The sequence below is a fragment of the Trachypithecus francoisi genome, unplaced genomic scaffold, assembly GCF_009764315.1.
Source record: "Trachypithecus francoisi isolate TF-2019V2 unplaced genomic scaffold, Tfra_2.0 Lachesis_group19, whole genome shotgun sequence".
NCBI lineage: Eukaryota > Metazoa > Chordata > Mammalia > Primates > Cercopithecidae > Trachypithecus > Trachypithecus francoisi.
The window spans coordinates 6621725-6631282 of record NW_022681464.1 but is presented as its reverse complement, the minus strand read 5'-3'; the positions used below and the strand labels follow the sequence as shown (position 1 = coordinate 6631282).

Genomic DNA, 9558 nt, shown 5'->3' with positions numbered 1-9558 from the left:
TAACACGGTGACACCCTGTCTCTACTAAAAAGAAAAAGAAAAATTAGCCGGGCGTGGTGGCGCATGCCTGTAGTCCCAGCTACTCAGGAGGCTGAGGCAGGAGAATCACTTGAACCAGGGAGGCGGAGGTTGCAGTGAGCCGAGATCGCGCCACTGCACTCCAGCCTGGGCAACAGAGTGAGACTCCATCTCAAAAAAAAAAAAAAAAAGTAAGTAAATGAATAAAAGAACAGCTCCTCCATAGACAGAGCAGCTCCAAGGGCTGCTGGTTGCCCATTTTTATGGTTATTTCTTAATGACATGCTAAACAAGGGGTGGATTATTCATGTGTCCCCTTTTTAGACCATATAGGGTAACTTCCTGACATTGCCTGGAATCTGTAAACTGTCATGGCGCTGGTGGGAGTGTAGCAGTGAGGATGACCAGAGGTCACTCTCGTCGCCATCTTGGTTTTGGTGGATTTTGGCCAGCTTCTTTACTGCAACCTGTTTTATCAGCCAGGTTTTTTTTTTTTTTTTTTTTTTGAGACGGAGTTTCGCTCTTGTTGCCCAGGCTGCAGTGCAATGGCACAGTCTCGACTCGCTGCAACCTCCGCCTCCCAGGTTCAAGCAATTCTCCTGCCTCAGCCTCCTGAGTAGCTGGGATTACAGGCATGTACCACCACGCCCTGCTAATTTTGTATTTTTAGTAGAGATGGGGTTTCTCCATGTTGAGGCTGGTCTCAAACTCCTGACCTCAGGTGATCCACCCGCCTCGGCCTCCCAAAGTGCTGGGATTACAGGCGTGAGCCACCACGCCCAGCCACAGCAAGGTCTTTTTGACCTGTATCTTGTGCCAACCTCCTAGTTCATCCTGCGACTTAGAATGCCTTAACCCCCTGGGAATGCAGCTCAGTGGGTCTCAGCCTCATTTTACCCAACCCCTATTCAAGATGGAGTTGCTCTGGTTCAGACTCCTCTAACACTCCCAAACAGGTTTTTGCTCCAGAGCTCCACACTCAGAAAGCTCACTCCTCACCATCCAGTGATCACAGCCAGAAACCAAGGACAACGAACCTCTCCCTCACCCCTTATTCCACCAGCCCCAATCCTATCCATTTTACCTCCAAAGTGCCTCTCTACTCATCTGCTTTTCTCCAAGCTCACCCACCACAACCACCCAGCATCTGTCTGGGACTGGTCCACGCCTCAGCCTCTGCTGTCTTCCTCAGACCCACACAGTCTCCCTCCCCTGCCAGGCTGTCAGCCTCAGTGCTGATTTGAGTGCACGACCACCCAGCGGGGCTTCTGCACATCCTTGGATCAAAGACAAACTCCCTTCTTGGGCATACAAAACCCTGAGTGACCTGGAGCCCTCTCCCTCCCTCCTGCGTCCCCTCAGTACTCTTCCTTCCATCCCACTGAGCGCGTTCACTTACACAGGATGCTTACCAATCCGCTCTCCAGCTGTGGAATCTCTGCCGGCTGCCTTTTTGGGGTAAATGGCTGTATGAACAAAAAGAGCTCACGTTCATTCCTTTTTTTTTCTTGGAATGGGCAGAGCATGTTAAGCAAAATTTGATGATGGAGATGAAGAAGAAACTCCCTGACATTAATCTGAAATTGATCACTTGTTAAAAATTATACAAACACATCTTGCTTTTGAAAGAACCAAAGGGAAATACCATTCAATGCCAAAAGAGGCCTAGGAAAGCAGGGATGATGAGCTCATTTGAAAAAGCCCCAGGAGCCTGATCAATGTCTAGGTTCTGGCTTTCCCAGAGGAGCCTCACTTGCCTTGCTTATGCTTTCTGCATGCAACACCTCCCAATGCAAAGAGAGTGTAGTCACAGGCTCTGGGTGGAATCAGAGATCCCCATTTACCCCTGCATCCTTCCTCCTCCTGGCACATTGGTCTACTAGGCAGCAGCCCTCAGGCTAGGGGGCGCTCCCCAAGGGTTCCCTGGTCAGGCCCTGCCTCACTCTCCACTTCCAGCTTAGTTTTCCCCTCTTCCAAGTCCCTGGATTCCAGGGGACACCAGCTCTGTGAGCATGAACACCCACACCAGGGGAGAGGCCCCGACAATTGCCTGTGCGTGCCCAGTACTGCCTATCCAAGTAGACTTCTGCTGTCAAGCCAGAGACACTAAGGAACACCTACTTAATGAGCAGTAAATCCCTCATGACATTAGGAGAGGGTGGGCACACCCATTCCATCTCCTGCCCACCCCACTCCACACCCCACCATTTGCACTCACCCTTGATCTCAGCCAGCTGTCCTCTGGTGTCCTCCACTGGCCTTGGAGATGCAGAAGTACAGGAAAAGCAGAATAAATCCCACCCCAGCAAGAAAAATACCGGTCCCAGAGGCACTCAACAGACACGTTCCCTTCCTCCTTCTCTCCTGGTGACAGTGACAGATAGGTGCCCCCTGGGGCGGGTGGATATTTTCATCTTCCAAGATAATGCACTCCATTACTCCAGGACTTTTCTGTCCTCTCCGCCTCCACACAGCCTTCCAGCCTAACACTCAATCTCTCAAGGAATATTCTTGACACTTTAAAGGATCTGGCCAGCACATAAGCCAATGTGGCTGCATTCTTTAATTAATATTTATTGAGTGTCCCTGTTAGATGCCTGGCAAGCTCAGAGTGTTGTATGTGGCTAAAATATCTATTCCCCTTCCTCTCCAAGAATGTGCGTTCCTGGACATCCCAGGAATGTGGACATGCCAAGTAAAGGAGCAGCACACTGTAGCAACAGCAAGAGCTGGGAGTCCGCAGATAGAGGCAGGACTCAGGCCAGAGGGAAGGGGCTTGAGTCCTGGGGTCCCAGATGGGCTGTGTGACATCTAGCAGGTAATGTCACTTCTCTGAGCCTGTCTACAAAAATGTGATTGGCAATATCACTCTGCCTGCCTCCTGGGGCTGCGAATGTTGTAGAAACCAAGTGAGATCACATAAGTGATGTCTTTGGAAAAGTTTAATAAGAATACCACATATTTCCTCCTAAATAAAATCTTTGGTGCCTTTCTTGATGGGCACAAACATTGAATCAGATTTAAAAGAACAGGATCCTAGGAAGTCAACATCTGAAAAATGCAAGTCATGGCATGAATTTAGATTTTGAGGCTCTGATCCAAACTGTGGATGAGCTCCTTACCCTTTGATAAACATTAAATATACTCATCTTCAATTCTATATCTTCAATTATATATATCCCTCCCAATGTGTATGTTTGTATATATAATACATATACATATAATTGAAGATTATCTAATGTATTATATACATATACAATTATATATGTATATAATACAATTATACATGTATGTAATCTTCATTATATGTACATGTATTACAGGCTGTATTGATGCTGCATAGTTGCAAATGCAATAAACTCTATGCATGTGGGCTATGTATTAATTAGACTGTGAGATACCATAGAGAAGAGTTAGCTATGCAAACTTCAGAATTTTAATTTCATCCATTCTTATCGGATGTGTAAATTGGTGTGATCTTTCTGGACAGCAGCAGACGATTTGAATCAAGAGCCTTAAAAGTGTTCCTATGGATGGCCGGGCGCGGTGGCTCACGCCTATAATCCCAGCACTTTGGGAGGCCCAGGTGGGCGGATCACGAGGTCAGGAGATGGAGACCATCCTGGCTAACACGGTGAAACCCCGCCCCTACTAAAAATACAAAAAATTAGCCAGGCCTGGTGGCGGGCGCCTGTAGTCCCAGCTACTTGGGAAGCTGAGGCAGGAGAATGGCGTGGATCTGGGAGGCGGAGCTGGCAGTGAGCCAAGATCGTGCCACTGCACTCTAGCCTGCGCAACAGAGTGAGACTCCATCTCAAAAAAAAAAAAAAGTTCCTGTGGATACACAAAATGTGGTAAACTATACAAATATATAGTTTCCATTTATAATAGTCCACTATACATATATACACACACACACACACATATATGATGGAATATTATTCAACCTTAAAAAAGAAAGAAATTCTGACCAGGCTTCAATATGGATAAACCTTGAAGACATGCTAAGTGAAATAAGCCAGTCGCAAAAGGACAAATACTGCATGATTCTACTTACATGAGGTAGTCAAATTCAGAGTACAGAAAGTAGAATCAAGGTTACCAGGGGCTGGGCAGAGAGGACAGGGAATTATTGTTTAGTGGATATGGAGTTTCAATTATGGAAGATGAAAAAGTTCTAGAGATGGATAGTAGTGATGGTTGCACAGCAATGTGAATATACTTAATACCACTGAACTATATGCTTTAAGATGGCTAAAATGGTAAGTTCTTTTTTTTGAGACGGAGTCTCGCTCTGTCGCCCAGGCTGGAGTCCAGTGGCCAGATCTCAGCTCACTGCAAGCTCCGCCTCCCGGGTTTAGGCCATTCTCCTGCCTCAGCCTCCCCAGTAGCTGGGACTACAGGCGCCTGCCACCTCGCCCGGCTAGTTTTTTGTATTTTTTTTAGTAGAGATGGGGTTTCACCGTGTTAGCCAGGATGGTCTCGATCTCCTGACCTCGTGATCCGCCCGTCTCGGCCTCCAAAGTGCTGGGATTACAGGCTTGAGCCATCGCGCCCGGCCCTTTTTTTTTTTTTTTTTTTTGAGGCAGAGTCTGGCTCTGTCATCCAGGCTGGAGTGCAGTTGCGCGATCCTGGCTCACTGCAACCTTTGCCGCCCCGGTTCAAGTGTAAAATGGTAAATTAGATGTTATATGCATTTTACCACAATTTTTAAAAACGCTCCTAATCTCTGACCCAGTAACCCATCTAGATATCTACTCATAGGACAAGAACAGAAGATTAGGTGGCTTACAACTGTAATACCACCACTTTGGGTCACAGGTGATAAAAGTCTTTGACACTGACCACAGTGGGGTAGCCAGGAGACAAGATTCCATCCACACCAAGTGTCATCACTGAACTAGCCTTGTGACCTCGGACACATCACTAAACCTCATTGGGTATCATCAAAAGAGGCATCAAGAAAGGCAGTGGTTAGAAGCATAAACTCTAGATTCTAGAACTAGGCCACCCCAATTCAAACATTGGCTCTGCCCCTTACAATCATTATGACTCAATATTCACATCTGTAAAATGGAGGGATAACAATAGCACTTTCGTTGTAGGGTTGTTCTGAGAATTAAATTAATAATTGTATTAAAATACATAAAAGTTCTTAGAAAAGTACGTGACACATAGTAGTGCTCTGTAAGTGTTAGTTGTAAAAATAACAATCATCGCCTGGGCACAGTGGCTCGCACCTGTAATCCCAGCACTTTGGGAGGCCGAGGCAGGTGGATCACCTGAGGTTAGGAGTTCAAAACCAGCCTGGTTAACATGGTGAAACCCGTCTCTACTAAAAATACAAAAATTAGCTGGGCGTGGTGGCGGACACCTCTAATCCCAGCTACTCGGGAGGCTGAGGCAGGAGGCGGAGGTGCCAAGATTGTGCCATTGCACTCCAGCCTGGGTGACAAGAATGAAACTCTGTCTCAAAAAAAAAAAATCGTCAACATTATTATTAATAAAATTTAGCTGTACATGGAAAACAACAACTCTTAGGCTAGAAGGTAGATGACCTCATTTAAAGATGAAATTTTAGATCCTGAAATAAGAGATTCTGTAGAGTCTCTTTTCTCAGGAATTGTGGACTCAGAGTTGGGAATAACATTAGAAATAATCAATAAGAAAGGTCATTCAGCCTGTTTGAAGACTTTCAGGAACCGTGAATTCCCTGCTTTCAAGGAAACCCATTCTTCCTCGCTGAACTCTCTAGTTAAAAGGCTGACTCCAATCTGAGTTGAAATTTACCTGCTTATAACTTCTTCGAGCTATTTTTTTTTTCAAGACAGAGTCTGGCTCTGTTGCCCAAGCTGGAGTGCAATGATGACACTGCAGCCTCTCCTTCCGGGGCTCAAGCAATCCTACACACCTCAGCCTCCCAAGTAGGTAGGAGTACAAGTGTGCACCACTACACCTGGCTAATTTTCTAAACATTTTTTGTAGGGACGGTGTCTCCCTATGTTGCTCAAGCTGGTCTCGAACTGGCCTCAAGCCATCCTCCCATCTCCCGTTCCCAAAGTGCTGGGATTACAGGCATGAGCCACTGTGCCTGTACTAACTTCTACCTATGGATCCTACTCTTACCTTCAGCAGCAGCATAACAAATGTAATCTAATTCCACCTGCCAGCACTCCTTGAACACCTTTCCTGCATCCTCCTTCACCCTCTCTCCTATGAACTGAACATGCCCTTTTCTGTCAGGTGATCATCCCAGGACAGGATGTCCAGCTCATGGTCACCTTCCTCTGGGAACCTCAATTGGTCTACATTTCTGTTAAAAATTGCCGTCCAGACTGCAGTGTTTGGGTCTGGAATGTTCTAGCTCTGAATGAGGAAGGAAGGAAGGAAGGAAGGAAGGAAGGAAGGGAGGGAGGGAGGGAGGGAAGGAAGGAAGGGAGGGAGGGAAGGAAGGGGAAAGGAAGAGGGAGGGAGGAAAAAAGGAAGGAAGGAAAGAAGGAGGAAGGAAGGAAGGGAGGGAGGGAGGGAGGGAAGGAAGGAAGGGGAAGGGAAGAGGGAGGGAGGAAAAAAGGAAGGAAGGAAGGAAAGAAGGAGGAAGGAAGGAAGAAAGGAAGGAGAAGGAAAGAAGGGAGAGAAGGAGGAAGGAAGAAATCTAATCAGCATCACAATATACAAGAATCATTCTCTCCCTTGTGTTTTTAATGACAGTCCCTTCCTTCCTTCTTTCCTACCTCAAGCATTAGCTTTTCCAGGAGGAGCTTCCAGAGCTCATTTGTTTGGGGATGGGAGCATGCCTTCCCAGATCTTCTCCCTCCCTGAGGGCCACAAGCCCCACTGACCAGTGCCCATCCACTCTAGGAGCCTGCCAAAAAGAAGGTAGCACAATAGAAAAGCTGAAATCAGAAAGAAGTCCTCTCATCATGCAAATAAAAAAGCTTGCCAGTGACTGACTCAAAGCATCCCGTCTCTCCTGATAGATGTAGGATATCGGAATGTTCATTAGCGCTGCTTAACAGATACTTCTGTTTCCATTCCCAGGTGAAAGGTAGAACTGCATACGCCCAGCCTGGCCCCCCTTGGAGTGAGGGTAGTAATGCATCTTGGTTTAGCCAGTGAAATGTGAGTGGCAGAGCCACACACTATTGCGCTGCTCTTTTGGCCTGCCACTGGCAATCGTGTCCACCTAGAGATGAGGTGTCTGTCCCTCAGTGGAGATGACCAGAGCAGAGCCCTCCACGCAACCCACGGTGGACACAGAGCATGAGTGGAAAATTGACCTTTGTTGCTGGACCACTGGAAAAAAAGGTTGTCAGGGGGCAGAATATGTCCACGTCTATTTGCCAACTTGACCTGACCTCAGGGATCCTGGGGGACAGAAAATGGAATCTCATACAGATGGAGCCACAGGGACCTAGAGAGAGGCCCAGACCCTGCCATTCCCAGGTGTGATCTTGAGAAAGTCACTTGGACAATGCAGGTCTTCATTTTATTTGTATTTTATTTTATCTAATTTTTGAGACAGGGTCTCACTCTGGAGTGCAGTGGCACTATCACAGCTTATTGCAGCCTCGACCTCCCAGGCTCAAGTGACTCAACCACCTCAACCTGTAAGTGGGATTACAGGCACACACCACCATGCCCAGCTAATTGTTGTGGTTTTTTGTAGAGACAGGGGTCTCGCTATGTTGTTCATGGTGGTCTTCAACTCTAAGGCTCAAGTGATCCACCTGCCTTGGCCTCCCAACGTGTTGGTATTAAAGACATGAGCCACCACAACCAGTGATTTTCTTAACTCTACAAGAAGATATTCTGGTTAGGTGATCTTCCCTCAGCTCACACAAAAGACAAGACAATCTTAGTGCAAGATTAACATCTTTAGGGGAATCTAGGTGAAGTTTACATAGGTTCTTTCCATAGTATTTCTTACAAATGCATGTGAATTTAAAATGCTCTTAAAAAAAAAACTTTTAAAAATTTGAAATAAAACAAAAATGCCCTTAGAGTTGAACCCAGTTCTCAAAGCACTGGTTTGTGGGTTTGATGGCAAAATTCTTCGAGACAGAAACTCCTCCAAAACCCTCCATGGGGTTTCCTGAGTGTGGGGAATTTGGCTGTGACCCTCATTCCTTCTCCCTCAGCTGGACTCAACTCCACCCATCCCCAGACCTCTGGAGAAGTTGCTGGCAACCTAGTCAACTCTCAACAATGGCAAACCAAGAGTTGCTATTTTCTTCCTTAGTTACAAAAATGAAATATTGAAAAAATGTTTATGTGTACTATCACGATAGGTGTTCTTTCACAATGTAAAAACTTTCAGGGCCGGGTGCAGTGGCTCACACCTGTAATCCCAGCACTCTGGGAGGCTGAGGTGGGCAGATCACCTGAGGTCAGGAGTTCGAGACCAACCTGGCCAACATGGTGAAACCCCGTCTTTACTAAACATACAAAAATTAGCCGGGCGTGGTGGCGGGCGCCTGTAATTCCAGCTATTCGGGAGGCTGAGGCAGGAGAATCGCTTGAACCTGGGAGGTGGAGGTTGCAGTGAGTCAAGATCGTGCCACTGCACTCCAGCCTGGGTGACAGAGCAAGACTTCATCTCAAAAAAACAAAAAAAAAAAAAAACAAAAAAACTTTCAGACTTGCATTGTTGATGCTAGAAAGACAAGTCAACTCTGGTAATTGTGCTTTAATGAAAGGCATTTCGGAAAAAAAAAAAAAAAAAAAACACCTTTATTTAAGGAAATAAAACCCATGGTCCCAGTGGCAGCTTGTTTGGTTTGAACTGTCAGAGGTCACTACTGCGGGTAGCCCAATAGCTGGGGACGTTGGGCAAATCACTTTATCTGTCTGAGCCTCGGGGTCCTCTTTGCTAGACCACATGTCCTCTGAATGACCCTTGGAAGTCAGAGTGCAAGACAGAAATGGGTGCCTCCACCCTTCAGCTCTTGTCTCCCTCTCTTCCCTTCATTATGTTGTGACAGAACTAGTCACCTGCATTTTCCTCACATCCCTATTTGTCATGCACAAACTCCAGTAGAATCTGAGAAATCACACAGACCAAGACAAGTCTACCTTAAGACAAGGCAACATTTTTGGCTGATCTACCAACATACTATAGTAGTTGGAAATCCTCTTTAATGGCAGGTAAACTGAGGCACAGATGAATAAATGTTTGATCTAAGGTCACCAGGTTGGTAATGGTGCTTCCTTGAAGTTCTATCCCCAAAGATGTACCCACCATGCCCAGACCTGTAGGCTGGTGAAAGGGGTTTTACTGCTCCCCAGAGAAGCCCAGTGGGAGAGCCCTCATTTTAGACAGGGAGTAAGGACCCCAGGGCTCTGATGGCCTCATGCCCCCCGGCAAATTGTTTGAACTCTCTAAATTTATTTGCCTGGGGGAGTGTTGGGGGAGGGAAGGGAGGAATGTTGGTCTCTCCCAGCTCTAAAGTTTAATGCTGGAAATCAACTTAATTAATTAATTAATTTTTATTTTTATTCTTTATTTTTGAGACGCAGTCTCATTCTGTCGCTTAGGCTGGA

At 46.3% G+C, this 9558-nt stretch overlaps 1 long non-coding RNA gene across 1 annotated transcript; it reads right to left on the bottom strand.

The window, feature by feature from the left end:
- LOC117063829 lies at nt 1-6162 on the bottom strand. The gene is made up of 4 exons (XR_004429108.1): nt 6145-6162; nt 2237-2277; nt 1418-1484; nt 1-24 (listed from the first exon to the last, which is right to left on the bottom strand). It is a non-coding gene; the product is annotated as an uncharacterized LOC117063829 (long non-coding RNA).
- Nucleotides 6163-9558: the final 3396 nt, after the last annotated feature.